Below are 16,720 nucleotides of genomic sequence, written 5' to 3'. Positions count from 1 at the left end.
TATCATTTCTAGTTCCCCATTGTTTCTCTTATTTTTACCACAAGTGCTTTAAAAAGGATGTCTAAAGGTATTTTATCTAGCATTTTAAGGAATTCTGTATGAGGAGATATTTTTCTGTAAGTCTAGTCTACTCTATTGCCAGAAACATGTATTATACACTGAGTGGCCAGATTATTATGATCTCTGAACGCATAATAATCTGGCCACTCTGCATATATATATTAGAGGCTCGGTGCATGATTTTGTGCATGGGTGGGGTCCGGCCACCCTGGCCAGGGGGAGGGGACATGGGCAGTTGGTCGGCCTGCCTGTTGGTCGAACACCTGGTCGAGGAGACAATTTGCATATTAGCCTTTTATTATATAGGATTTACACTGAGTGGCCAGATTATTATGCATTCAGAGATCATAATAATCTGGCCACTCAGTATAGATTATATGTCTGTAACATGCAAAAACAGTTCAGTATTCTTTATCATGAGGCATTTCTATGAATATATAGTTCATTGTATTGGAAAATCATATACCATAGAATGTAATATTAGTATATATTAATTTCTATATATATATCATATATATAGTAAATATGTCACAGATTCTAGGTTTGTGGTTGGTGGACTAAACTACACTATAGAAGAAAGACCACATTTTAAGAATTCTGTCAATAAAAAAATGAAGAGCAGAATGATTTCCTTGTAAAAATATATCTATGCAATTTATATGATCTAGGATAAAATATAGACAGGTAAACCATTTTAACAGTTCAAGAGGTGATTAAATGGATAGCACTGTTAAATTGGGGGGGTTGTATTTTTTTCTAAATGAAAAGGAAAGTAAACATTTATTTTTTAAGAATTTCAATTTCAAGTGAGACATTTGCATAGCACCACAGCATCTTAATCTTTTAAAAGGCTTTTTCTAAGTCATTTCAAGGACTTTCAGAGCTTTATTTCCATGTGTGAAGAATAAAACTGTATGTTTAAACAGGTCTTTATTCTAAGGAAGGCTAGTTAAGAGTTTTAAGTCAAACCAAACCAAAACAAAATATCAAACAAGCACTTTCATGAACTATTCTTATTAGTTAATATTACATTTTCTTTTATTTCTTTCCAAGTAAAAGAGTGGCCCTATCCAGTTACATGATATATAGTTTATGTATATAATGTAAATATATGCATATATGTATATCATATATTTGTGTGTATGTACAAATTATTTGTTAATTTATATTATATCATATTTCAGCATACCAGTATACTATATGGAATACTTAAACAATACTTTGGATCTTTATGCTTTGTTTAATGACAAAAACACTGAGCAATAATGGTTTCTATTGCAATCAGCCCCATGAGGGTAAAATAAAATTTCTGACCTTCTCTCTAGCTATACTAATCATTGGGTATATTTTTCAAGTCCTTCTCTTCTGGCCCCATCAAAACCAGTTAAGTATCCTATTGAGAATCTTTCAGATTCATATTCTACCTCAAATGTCAGGAGATATGTAATCAAAACAGAGTCTGGAAATGTTTAACAAGTTTGGCTCTGGTGGGTTGTATGATCCTCTTAAGGCCAAAAAAAATGCAAGTGAAAATACACTATGGAATAGAATTTGAAGTCTAACTAAAATTTGGCCCTAATTTTCACTGACATTCATTGGCCTTAGCTACATGCATTCCTGAAGGAACCTTTGATCTCATGCACAGAAAAATCTGGAGATAACTGATATTTAAGCACCTTTACACTTTGAACACATTGTAAAGAAGGCTGGAAGCAAGAACTAATCCTCTGAGTTGGAATAAGTGGTCTCTGATGACTAGTAATGTATTTACTCAGTGCTTCCAGCTTCATGTGCTACTGTTGCTCCAAACATTCACTTTTTTTCATTTATTCATGTCATTTATTCCTACAACAAATATTTACTAAGGGACCGTTGCATACTAGGCACTGTGTTAGACATGAAGAATCCAGTGATCACTAAGACATGTATAGATACTACCTTAGTTATGCCCTCTTCCTGATACAATAGCTTCTTGCTATAAATCTTAGTTACAGTCAATATCTTTTCATAGTAGAAGCTCTCCTGTAAAAGGAAAATGTGGCAAGTTTTGAACTTAAATTTACTTCTTTGCTCTCACTCAACCTCTCTAACAATATGGTCCAGGTGCCTCTTACTTCCTCCTATAATAGTACACACTAATCAGAGACCATCTCTAGTTTTGGAGCCCATCTCTGAAGCGATGAATTCCCAGGACCTGAAAGTTCCTCTTAGACTGTGACAATTATTTCACAGACACAAGAGGGAAGAAGGCTGTGAAAAGAAATATATAGGCTATAGAAAAAAGATTTTAGGGTCATTGACAAAGACTAATTTCTTTCCATTACAAAATAGAGCCACTAACTCTTAGGAAATAGTGCATTTAACCAGAGATAGAAAGTCATTAGTATGTCTGCTATCTATACCTTTCTGGAGGTATTACTGTAACCATAACATATACATATACATATATATATATATATATATATATATATATATATATATATATATATATATATATATATATAGTATTATACCAATCTATACCAAGTTTGGAATAGTACTGACTTCGTGAAATTTATTCATTTCACAGATATTACCTAGCTATTAAAATTTCAAAAATGAGTCATTATATTTTGACTATGACTATATCTTATTTGGTTGTTAGAAACAACCCTATGATATACATATTATTACTTTTATTTTAAAGATGAGAAGATTAAAGCATGGAGATGTTATACTCCTTGAAAAATCAAGGATTAGTTAACAAAATAGATACTACCTAAGACTATACTTCAGGCCACCTGACTGAAGAACTCATTATGTGGCAAGCAATACATTAGGTACTGGGGATGCAGTAGTGACCAAGAAAGGCAAGTTACCTCTTTAAGCTCACTGACTAGTGTAGAAGATATATTTATCAAATATCTAAAAATAACTGTTATATTACAAATATGGGAAGAGTTACAAAGGAGAGGCATATAGTCAATGAGAATCTCTAATATAATAAGACTTCCCTGAGGAAGTGATGTGTAAGATGGATTCATAGGTTGTGTTGGCTTTACCTGGATGTGAGTGAAGAGACAGATATCACACAGACAGAATAGTATGTTTAAAGATAATAAATTGGGAAGAAGAATGGTGAGTATGAAGGACCTGAATAAGATCTGTGTGGCAAGAGTATAGTGGGCAGCAAGAGAGCAGTGGGTGTATTGATGGAGAATAGAAAACTATGGTACATCTACTCAATGGAATACTATGCTGCTATAAAAAAGAAGGGACTCTTACCATTTGCAGCAGCAAATGTGGGGTTGGATTTGAACACCATCTAGTTAACTGCACACATTATGCTAATAGCTATGATCACAATTCCAATACAATGTGAGAGGGAATAATCATATTCTTTCCTAAGCTTCTCTAAGTTCAAATGCAAATATACATTTCCAGCACTGTGATTATCTTCAAGTGTATAAAATGTGATAAATGACCTTTATTTTATACTAGAATCACTCTCAGGTTCCACTGAACTTTCTTTCCTTTTTGTCAGTTTTTTAAAATTTTATTTTATATTGGTTTCAGGTGTACAGATTAGTGGTTACACAATCATCAATGAGGAATCTAAAGAACAAAATAAATGAACAAACAAAATTGAAACAGATTCATAGACACAGAGAGTGAACTGGTAATTGCCAGGCGGTAGGCAGTGGGGAACTGGGTAAAAGCAATGAAGGGATTAAAAAAGCTCAAATTGGTAGTCACAAAATAGTCACTGGGATGTAAGTAAAGCATAGGAAATATAGTAAATAATATTGCAATAACTAGATATTGTGTCAGTGGGGTACTGAAATATTGAGGAAACATTATGTAAAGTATATGAAGGGTCTGGGAGCAGTGACAATCTGATATTAATGAGTAAAATCATTGCCTAAAACAACACTTCTAAATGCAATTCTTTTATATATATAACTAGAGGCCCGGTGAATGAAAATTCATGCACTGGAGGGGGGTTCCTCAGCCCGGCCTGCCCTCTCTCACAGTCTGGGAGCCCTCAGGGGCGGGAGGTGACATGGCAATCAGGGTAAGGCAATGCCCCCATCACACCTCTGTTGCTGCCACTGTTGGCAGTGCAAGCCTCGGCTGGCCCTGGTTACCTGAGCCTCGGGCAGCCCAGGGTGGCCGTGGCATTAAGGGGACTGGACACCACCATCTTGTGGCTGTGGGTGCTGCCATCTTTGAGGGTATGGCAGTCAATTAGCATATTCCCTCTTTATTAGATAGGATATTAAATATATTCATATCTTCACTAATAAAAGAGAAAGATACAAATTGACCGTACTTCCGCAACACCCACCAGCCAATCAGGAGTGAGTATGCAAATTAACCCAACAAAGATGGCGAGTTAATTTGCATACACAGGCACACAGCAGCCTGGGTCCCGGGAACATCCTTGGGACCCAGGTCACTCCTAGCCTGTAGGCCCATGTGTAGGCCCTGAGTGGCTGGGATCCCAGAATGCCCCCGGCCACTCTGGGACTATGGGCGCAGGTGCCAAGCAGCTGGGGGCGGGGTGGGAACATCCACTGCATCGCCATGGTGATGCAGCAGATGTTCCCGCCCCATGGCCACTTGCGTGTGCGCAGGCGCCAAGTGGTAGCCTGGGTCCATGCCCCTAGCCCAGCACCCACAACATGGGGCCTGGGTCAGCATGCCCCCCCAGGCTGCAGGGACACTCCCCTAGCCCAGTGGACACAACACAGGGTGTCCTCTGCACATGAGCTGCAGAGGAAACACCTTTTCTTTTCTTTTTTTTTTTAAAATATATTTTATTGGTTTTTTACAGAGAAGAGGGAAGAGGGATAGACTATCAGAAACATCGATGAGAGAGAAACATCCATCAGCTGCCTCCTGCACACTCCCCACTGGGTATGTGCTCCCAACCAAGGTACATGCCCTTAACAGGACTCAAACCTGGGACCCTTCAGTCTGCAGGCCGGCGCTCTATCCACTGAGTCAAACCAGTTTGAGCGTAAATACCTTTTCTGACCACTCATTGGCTAAGCTCCCTGTACGCCGCCACTTGCAGTGTTCTTGGTAACTTGGGTAATCAGAATCCAAGAAGGTGATCTAGGGTTTTTCAACCACATGCTGGAGGGGCTAAGAAATGTCATATCCTGCCCTAGCCAGTTTGGCTCAGTGGATAGAGCCTCAGCCTGCCAACCACAGGGTCCGGGTTCAATTCTGATCAAGGGCATCTACCTAGGTTACAGGCTCCTCCCTGGCTGGGGCCCACGTCGGGCTCATGCAGGAGGCAACCAATCAAAGTGTCCTTCTCACACTGATGTTTCTCTCTGTCTCTCCCTCTCTCTCTCTTCCACATTCTCTAAAAATCAATGGGAACATATCCTCAGGTGAGGATATAAAAAAAGAAAGAACGAAATGTCATATCCTATGAAAGACACATCTTGAAAATGCCTAAAGAAAGTTGTCAATTTTTCACGGTGAAGGGACTGGAGTCTGTGTTGATGAAAACACCTTGGCGGCTGCAGTGGCTGGCAGTGGCTGTAGCAGTGTGGTGATGGGGCTGGCGCCTTCCCCTGATCAGCCTGGTCGCCTACAGCAGATCAGCTTAGGCCCACTCCCCACAGGGCCTTAGCTCTCAGTAGGACATCCCCTGAGGGCTCCCAGTCTGTGAGAAGGGGCAGGCAAAGCTGAGGGACCCCCCAGTGCACGAATTTTGTGCACCAGGCCCCTAGTATAATTATAATAGATATTTATTATTCCTCAAATTTAATTATATACATACATATATATATATATTTAAATGATTTTTAGAGAGCAAGGAAGGGAGACAGAAACATTGGTAAGAGAGAACCATCAATCAGCTGCCTCCTGCAGGCCCCCAACTGGGGATTGAGTCCACAATGGCATGTGCCCTGACAGGGAATCAAACAGGTGACCTCTTGGTTCAAGGGTCAACTCTCAACCACTGAGACACAATGACCAGGCCACACATACAATTCTTAATTAAAAAAGATCCAGGATTTTTGGGGAGAAATGTCTGATTGAGAACTGGGACAAAGAACATACAGGATAGAACCAGAACACCTTGGTCATCAGAAAGCAGGGAATTTCTCAAATAATGATGGGAACATGTAAAAAGAAAGCTTGAGGTAGCTTCAGTGGTATTCACCTGCTTAAATCAGGAACAATTTCACAATAATATTAAATAATGATAATAATGGATCTATATTAATAAATATTGATGAATGAATAAATTGTAAATGTGCTGAGAACCCTAATATTTACATGGATTCAAAGTATTTCTCCACAAAATAATTGTTAATTACAAAAGATAAAAAGAGTAACTTTACAGTGGAGAAGCTCTGCAGACACCACCCTAATCAAATAATCAATGTGAACACCATCTGTAATAGGACAGATTGAAATATTGCACCACCTGATAGAATGTAATCAGAAGAATGCAACATCACTTCTGTGACAAGCCTGTCAAAGATGCATAACCTGAATTCATCATGAGACCACTTCAAATAAATCCAATTAAGGTTCAAGCTACAAAATAATTGGCCTAAAATATTTAAAGTGATAAAGTTCATGAAAATAAAGTATAAGGAACTGTTTCAGGAAAGGAAATTGAGGTGACATGACAACCAAATGCAATGCATGATTGTGAATTGGATCCTTTTGCTATAGAGGACATTATGGGATAACTTGAGAGACTTGACTAGGGGGTCTGAAATATAGGTGATAATGATGTATTAAATTATAATCTTTTGATTTTAATAGTTATATTGTGATCATATAAGAGAATACCCTTTATGTTAGAAAATATACAATCAAATGTTTAAGGTTGATGGGGCATCATGTTAGGAACTTATTCTACAGTGGATTAGGAAGAAAAAAGTATTTTAATATGTACTTCCATTCTATTAAATGTTCTATAAGTTTGGCATTATATGTGCATGTTTCTGTATAAAGGGAAGGCAATATACTGGTAGTGGCTGAAAAAATAGCCTTTGAAAACCAGAAAGACCTCAGCCTGATTCTTGGCTTTATTGTTTAATAATTGTGTGACACTGAACCAGTTATTTAACTTCCGTGATTCTAAATTTCCCTCTCTGAAATATGAAGATAATGACAGCTACATTCTCACTTGGCCTCTGTTATAGTTAAATGAGATGACATCATGATACGTGTCAGACTCTCTGTGATGAATCAGATATATAAAAAATTAATTCATTATTGACTAACAATTTTAGAAAGTAAAATAATAAATTAGTAAATTTGAATTAAATAGAATAGACTATACAAGCGTGCATTTTATTATATTCAACAAACATAATATTACAGTTTATATATATATATATATATATATATATATATATATATATATATACATATATATATATATATATATACACACACACACACACACACACACAATCACATATATACTAGAGGCCCGGTGCATGAAATTCATGCACGGAAGGGGGTCCTCAGCCAGGCCTGCCCCCTCTCCAATCCAGGGCCCTGTGGGATCGGGCCTAAATCGGCAGTTGGACATCCCTCTCGCAATCCAGGACTGCTGGCTCCTAACTGCTTGCCTGCCTGCCTGATCACCTTCAACTGCCCTCCCCTGCCAGCCTGATCACCCCCTAACTGCTCCCCTGCCAGCCTTGTCACCCCTAACCACCTCTGCCTCAGCCCCTGCCACTGTGGCTTTTCCCAGAAGGATGTTCGGAAGATGTCTGATCTAATTAGCATATTACCCTTTTATTAGTATAGAGCAGATATCATAAGAAGAATAAATTAATTATAAAAACTATACATCGAAAGTATGAGTATAGGCAATTAACTGTTATATGAATGAAGTAATGATTTTCCATATTAAATACCTATATGCACACTTTGAAAGACACTACATATATCAAAATCTAAAGTTTTAATGAACAAATGAGTCTCCTCCTGGTTAATTAATTTACATAAACTAGGCTGGATTGATAATAATGCTACTCCCAAGGAATAATGTATATATAACTTTTTCTATGTTTTGTTTTAATAACAGAGTAGAGACTACATCTCACATAAGTATGTTGACAGAACTAAAAGAAATTTTTAAGCAATTTCAGGAAGCTCAAGTTATTCATTTTAAATTATTACTCAAAATGAAATGAATAATGCCATTTTAAAATTCATCTTCAAATGTTTATTGATAGTCAATTCCAAAATTTTAACCTATAAAATAGTAAAATTACCTTTTCATGAAAGAAAAGGATTTTATATTTTATACATTTGAGTTTTAGTTGATGAATGATATAAAGATATCACATGTTGTAATACAACTTGCATCAAATGTGACTCATCACATGAGTTCAAGAACATCTGAGTTGGTCAATACCCTGTTAAATGAGACAAGCACTTTCTTAGATATTGTGACAATGTCAATGTGGTTATAGAAGTTTTTAAACTCAGTTTCTATACTTACCTCATTATGGACCTGTAACAAACAGTTCACTTACAGAATTGGTTCACAAACTATATTTTGAGTAACACGGGCTTAGTGCTTTGAATGGATTATCTCAAGAAATAATGTATATAAAGCACTCAACACCATGCTTTATATACACAATATATTTTAAATAATTAATATTATTTATATGCATATATGCATAGCCTGTGGACAGACAATAGTTTAGGGAAGGCCTGGGGAGGAGTGGGAGTGGGGTAGAAGGGGTAAAGTGGGGGAAATGGGACATCTGTAATACTTTCAACAATAAAGATAAATTAAATATTAAAAAAATATAAGGTATTGCCACAAAAAATAAAGCACCTAGAAACAAATTGAACCAAAGAGATAAAGACCTGTCCTTGGAAAACTATAGGACATTGAAGAAAGAATCTGAGGAAGATACAAATAAGTAAAAGCACATACTTGTGTTCATAGATTGGAAGAATTAACATTATTAAAATGTCCATACTACCCAAAACAATCTATAGATTCAACATAATTCTTATTAAAATACCAATGGCATATTTCACACATCTAGAACAAATACTCCAAAATTTATATGGAACAAAAAAAAAAGACCCCAAATAGCCTCACCAATATAGAGAAAGAACAAAGTTTGAGGTATCACAATACTTCTAAATTATATTATAAAGACATAGTAATCAAAACAGCCTGATACTGGCAGAATAACAGGCATAGAGATCAATGGAATATAATAGAGAGCACAGATATAAACCCACACAATTATGGTCAATTAATATTTGACAAAGGAAGCAAGAATATTCAATGGAGTAAAAACAGTCTCATCAATAAATTGTGTTGGGAAAATTGGGCAGGTGTTTGCAAAAAATGAAATTAGACCACTTACACCATACACAAGAGTAAACTCAAAATGGATAAAAGTACTTAAATGTAAGTCAAGAAACCATAAAAATGCTAGAAGAACACATAGTAAAATCTCAGGCACCTCTCACAGCAATATGTTTGCCAAATATTTCCTAGGACAAGTGAAGCAAAGGAAAAAATAAACAAATGAAACTACATCAAACTAAAAAGCATCAAACTAAAAAGCAAAAGAAACCATCAATAAAATGAAAAGGGAACCCACTGTATGGGAAAACATATTCACCAATGATACATCTGATAAGGGGTTAATTTCCAAAATATATTTAAAAACTCATACAACTTAACAAAAGGAAAACAATCAATCTAATAAAAAATGGGCAAAGGACACATCTCTAATAAAGGCATACAGATGGCTAATAGACATGAAAAAATGCTCAACATCTCCAATCAACACAGAGATGCAAATTAAAACCACAAAGAGATATTACCTCATACCTGCCAGAATGGCTACCATCCTACCTAATAAAAGAGTGATATGCAAATTGACCTTAACTCCGCTACACCCACAAGCCACGCCCACAACCCACACCCACCAGCCAATCAGGAGCAGATATGCAAATAAACCCAACCAAGATGGCTACAGCCACAGAGATCAAGGTTTCCCAGGCAACGGAGGAAGCCAAGCTTTCCGCCTGCCCTTGCAGGCCTAAGCCTCCACTCAAGATATAAAGTTTCAATTATAGAAGGTAAACAAATCCAAACAGAAATGGCGGCAGCCATGGAGCTGGAGAGAGCAGGCCAGGGTAAGCCAAGTTTTCTACCTGCCCTGGCTGGCCTAGGCCTCCACTCCAGGCTACAAAGTTTCAATTATAGAAGGTGAATTAACCCCAACAGAAATGGCTGCCGGCCATGGAGCGAGCAGGAGGCTTGGCTCCGCTCCAGGCTACAAAGTTTCAATTGTAGAAGGTAAATAAATGCCAGATACCAGGGCCTCCTCTTGGGTCACCAGGGGGCGTGGCTGGCCTGCAAACCACCACAGGCCCCTCGCTCAGGCCGCCCCATGCCCCAAGGGAACCCCAATCCTGATCTGGGACACCTTTCAGGGCAAACCAGCTGGCCCCCACCCTTGCACCAGGCCTCTATCCTATCTAATAAAAGAGTAATATGCAGATTGACCATCACTCCAACACACAATATGGCTGCCCCCATGTGGTCAAAGATCCTGCCCCATGTGGACACAAGATGGCCACCACAAGATGGCCACCACAAGATGGCCAGCAGGGGAGGGCAGTTGGGAAGCACCAGGCCTGCAAGGAAGGGCAGTTGAGAGAGACCAGGCCTGCAAGGGAGGGCAGTTGGAGGCGATCAACCCTGCATGGAAGGGCAGTTAGGGGTGACCAGGCTGGCAGAGGAGGGAAGTTGGGGGCAAACAGGCTGGCAGGGGAGCAGTTAGGCATCAATCAGGCTGGCAGCAGAGTGGTTAGGGGGTGATCAGGCTGGCAGGCACAGCGGTTAGGGGCAATCAGGAAGGAAGGCAGGTGAGCAGTTGTGAGCCAACAGTCCTGGATTGTGATAGGGATCCCAGATTGGAGAGGGTACAGGCTGGGCTGAGGGACACCACGCCCCCTCCGTGCATGAATTTCGTGTACCGGGCCTCTAGTTAATAAATAATCAAACAACAAATGCTGGAAAAAATGTGGAGAAAAGAGAATCCTAGTGCACTGTTGGTGGGAATGCAGATTGCTGTAACCACTTAGGAAAACAGTAGGGAGTTTCCTCAAAAAATTAAGAATGGGAATGTCTTTTAACGCAGCAAGTCCACTTCTGAAACACTGGGGAATCCATGCTAAAAATCCTGAAACATAATCATAAAGAATATATGCACCCCTATGTTCATAGCAGCATTATTTACAATAGCTAAGATTTGGAAACAACCCAAGTGCCCATCAGTAGTTGAGTGAATAAAAAAGCTGTGGTACATTTGCACAGTGGAATTCTATGCAGCAGTAAAAAAGAAGGAAATCTTATCTTTTGTGACAGCATGAATGAACCTGGAAATTATTATCCTAAGTGTAATAACCAAGTCAGTGAAAGGCAAATACCATGTGATATCACTTGTATGTAGAATCTAGTGAAAATAAATGGATGAACAAAATAGAAACAAAGGCATGGATACATGGCACAGATTATCAGAGAGGAGGGGGCCAGTGAACTGGATGAAAGAAGGTGAAGGGATTAGCCAAAGAACATATTCACATAACCCATAAACACACAACAGTGAGGTGATGGCCAGAGGGAAGGGGTGGCGGGGCCTGGGTAGAGGTGAGCAAAAGTGGGAGGAAATGGGGACTTCTGTAATAATGTCAACAATAAAAATAAAGTAAAAGAAATAAAATAAAATGGTCACCACTAAGCTTGAAAGGCTTTATTTAATAGGAAAAGCAGGTTTAAGTCATTAAGATGTATGCAACTTTAAGTTAAAGCCTGCTCACAAATGGTGCAAACAGCAGATGTGCAATCTATGACCCATTCAAAAAGAAGGTACTATCCATTCAAAAATATATCCATGCTTCATTAATAACACCTGTCTGAAGTTCAATTGGTAGTTACAATATAGTCATAGGAATGTAAAGTACAGCATAGGGAATATAGTCAATAATATTGTAATAACTATGTATGGTGCCAGAAGGGTACTGGAAATATTGGGGGGGAACACTTTGTAAAGTATATGATTATCTGACCACTATGCTGTACATCTGGAACTAATCTATCTATATTAATAAAAGCCTAGGTTTTATACATATATATAGATTATTTTCCTCAAATTTATAATACCTTGCTGTTTCTAAAATGTATATAATACCCTACTATTTGTAATATTTTTTCATTTTAATTTCTTTATTGATTGAGGTATTACATATTTGTCCTCATTCCCCCATTACTTTCCCAACCCCCTCCCCACTCATGCAACAATAAAAAAAGGAGCATGGCCAACTTTCATTAATAAGTAAATTATAATCCTTGGTCTTTTGTTGTGTCTAAGTTTATGTACAACCCTACACTTACATCTTAAACTCTTGTTCATTTTTTAATTCACTATAGTGTAATTATTTGTTCATGGTAAAAACTCAATAAACATTTGCTAAATTTTAAAAATAAATAAATAAAAATTATATATATATATATATATATATATATATATATATATATATATATATAAAACATCATGGCTTAGTTATTGATTATGTTGGTTTGATTATTCTCTATTTAAAAGTAAACATGTATCCTATATATTCTTATGTTTTAAATTTATCTTTATTGTTGAAAGTATTGGAGATATCACCTTTTTCCTCCCATTGACCTTCTCCCCCCACCCCTATCCTCCCCTTAGGCCTTCTTATTAAATATCATAACTATGTACTACTTCTTGATAAATGTGGTGTTTTTGTGGTCATCTGTTTAATATAGTTTTCAGTTTGCAACACATTAAACTTCTAAGGAAAATATCATTCTTGCTCACAATGTGTGTGATGTGGACAAATAATATATAAGGCCCTTAAATGTAGGATATGTGTTTAAATAATTCTTAGAGAGCTCTTCACCAACCTTCTAATGTAAAGTGAGTCTCATTCCTTTCTGTTATTCTTTATATTGGACCCTTGTTTTTTCTTTCATGGCACTTATTGTAATTTTTAATAGGTTTATTTATTTATTATTTACTTGTTCTTTCTCTTGCCTCCACCAGAATGTAAGCTTCATGAGGCAGGGCCAGACATGTTCACTATTGTATTTCTAGTACTTGAAACATTTCCTGGCACGTAATTAGAGTGCAATAAATATCAATAGAATGAATGTTCTTATTATTTTTATAATAACCTTTGCACTTAGCATTATAGTAGTATTTAATACATGTTGATTATTAGATTTTTGGAAATTACATAAATAGTTTAGCACTATCTCCTCTGTGTATTGATGTTAATACTGAACTTGTTAGGATGATATTACATTTGTTTCCTATTCTTGTCTAAACGAAGGTTGATCTCTTTCTCCACACTGCCAACTTTAATAATGTACTCGCATTGTTCCTCCAAGCCTCTGAAACATATGCAGCCCATTTTTCAATTTGTTTTATTAACATGTAATATTCAGAGGAGCCAAGTACCATATGTGACCAGTAAATCAATGCTGCTAACGGAAATAGTAGAAGAGCAATACCTAATGCTGGAAAGGAGCAAGAAAGAGTGAAGCAAAAAAGAGAGAGAGAGAACAAAAGGAAATATAATCATCAAGCAGTCTACATCATAGAGAAAAATGAAGCAGGTAAAAAGCTACTTATTTACCAGGTCTCTCAGTGTGAAAGTGGGAAGAACCCTGATTTGGAAATCAAATGATCTTGGTTTGAATCCTAGCTCTATTATATACCAGTTCTGTAAGCCCAAGCAGATGACTTAATATCTTGGATCTTGTTTCCACTACTTTTTAAAAGGGGTGTAATAGCCTCATGTATTACAAGTAGTGAATGAGATCATGTATATGTGAGTCCATGGACAACTACATTTTATACTAAATATAAAATTTAATTTCAGATAATTTTAAGTTCAACTCTTTAAATTACTGACCGTTGTGCTTTGTCACTTAATTTGGTGACAATTATTTAACATTTTTGAGCCTCAGTTTTCTCATCTGAACAATAGGCATAATTGCATATACCTAATTGGATCTCTGGGAAAGTAACCATGTGCCATTATCTTGAATTGTGACTCAATACAGAGTAGGCAATTAATACATTGAAACTGCTTCTGTTATAATAGTTAATGTGTAAACTATTTTCTCTAAATGTTTCACTATGTGCATGTGTATAAATGAGGACAAGAACTTGCATTATAAGAGCTTGCATCAGAGAGACACACGTAGGTATAAAAGGGACACTAATAGTCTACAAAGGCCAATTTAGAAATTCTATGAGCTACTACTATAAGCTCCAAGACTAGTATATGAATTAAAACTAATTTCTAAATTTTCTGGAGATTGATACTCTGATATAGTGTCATAATGCCACTCACAAAACCCCCACAATTGTAAAAATAATCAAAATAGTGGATTGGGGAAACTTTGCAAGTATAAACATGTTATAGAACTGCCTAATGAAAAAATAAAAAAGAATGCACTTCATCTTGTTCAACAATGAAAGTTGGACAGGTAATAGTATAAAGGTCAATAGTGATCATAACAAATGATATAATTTTCCACTCTAAGGGTCAAAGAAAATAGACCAGAGAAATTTTCAGAATAAAAGGGTCATTTTCTAGAATAGAACATCTGGTGATAGAGATGTGAGGGAACAGAGTTTTGAAATAGTATAATGAGATTCAATGAAAATCAACTTAAGCATCAACTGCTGAGCTAGGACAGCCTGGTCTGAGAGGGAAGGGTGAGATTTAGATAAGACATATTCTTCTGAATTACCCTTCTTCTTACCATTCCCATTAATCTTGCTCCCACAATGGGTATGCTTTACAACTGTTAGCTATGTGAAGAGGCTTTGCTTTTAATGAGCTTATCTGGGACTATGGCCAATGGTGTATTGGTAAAGGTTTAAAAAGCACTGTCCTCCAAAACTCTGATTTGTAATGTTTGCCTATTTCCATGATGATAATATTTCCACCACAGCTAATTTGAAGCTACCAATGGTTTAATTACCAGCTTGAGTAATACTGAAAAATATAACACTCTTGTGATCTGGTAGTAGCCAGTCCTAATACACCATTCACTGTGGTGTGACTTCCATGTGCATGATTTCTGGATAAGGTTATATAATTTCATGTGGAATTGTTGAGGCAGACAAAGATACACTCATAGGAAGCCCAGCTGAGATGCACTCAGCTAACTGCATAATAGCAATCCTTTATATTGAATATTTCCATAATATTCTCTCTAATAAATACAATTTACATTTCAAGTCTCTGAAACTGTTTAATTATTAATATCTTCCTGGAGTTTGACTTCTTTCATTGTTGTCTTCTCTTATTTTCTTCTGGCTTAAATATTCTGAAATATCCAAATCTTTTGTTTTAAGAATGAAAATTTAAGGCTGTACTTTTGTGTACATCGTTGTGGTCATTTAATTAAATTGGCCAATCATTTCCATCTAAACATTCAGGAAAATGAATTCAGTCCTCAAAAGCAGTCACCATGCAGTGAGTGTCTTTTCTCTGCCCTACAGTGTGTTAACCAATTGCCAACATAAAAGTGAAGAAGATGCAGCTCCTGCCTTCACAGAGCTCAACATTATGCCAACAAGTCGATTACTGTTATAGATTGAGTAGTGTCCTTTCAAAATTCATATGTTGAAGCTCTAACCCCTAGTACCTCAGCATGTAATTATTTTTAGAGATAGGACCTTTAAAGAGATGATTAAATTAAAATGATGTCATTATAATGGGCCCTAATCCAGGTTATAAGCAGCACAGAGCTGTCATGGCATCTCTGGTTCATGATAGACATTTGAAACCCCAGTTTTTTCCAATCTATTACTCTGTCATATTGAGTATGTGGCCCTTATCTTTATGTTTCAAGACTGTGACATCTGTATTCCAGAAAGAAGGATGAAGGGGGATTTGAATTAGACAAGTCAAAGTTGTCAAGGGAGGTAGAATCCTGGAAGCTGCCACATGATATATCTGCTTATGAAGTATTGCCCATAACTGAGACCCATGGCTACATCTAGCTATAAGTAAGGTTGGGAGTGTAATATTTAGCTCAGCTAAAAAGTTTATTACTATGAAAAAATAATAATCTCTGATAAACTCTGTCTTATTAAATATCCAGATAACTTTGCTCACCCTTCTTTCCAAATACAGAATACATTTCACTCCTTCCCAAGAGAGAAGACCCAATGTACCATCTAGTTATTGTATTCATCTCAAAGTTTAAAATATTTGGTGAAACACCTTTTAAGAACTATGTGTATCTTAATCTATTTACCTTTTCACCCAGTATCCCAACCCTCTTCCTATAGTCACAGGATGTAAAGTACATCATAAGGAATCCTATATAATAAAAGGGTAATATGTAAATAGACCAAACGGCAGAACAACTGAACAACCAATCCAAGTGTAATATGCTAATGATATGCTAAGGCTGTTCAACCACTCACTATGATGTGCAGTGACCACCAGGGGGCAGACAGTCAACTGGTCAACCAGTCACTATGACATACACTGACCACCAGGGAGCAGATGCTCTGACCAGTAGGTTAGCTTGCTGCTGGGGTCTGGCCTATTGGGACTGAGTGAGATGGGCCAGACACAT

This window comes from Cnephaeus nilssonii (genome assembly GCF_951640355.1).
Source record: "Cnephaeus nilssonii genome assembly, chromosome: X".
NCBI lineage: Eukaryota > Metazoa > Chordata > Mammalia > Chiroptera > Vespertilionidae > Cnephaeus > Cnephaeus nilssonii.
This window is presented reverse-complemented; position numbering follows the sequence as displayed.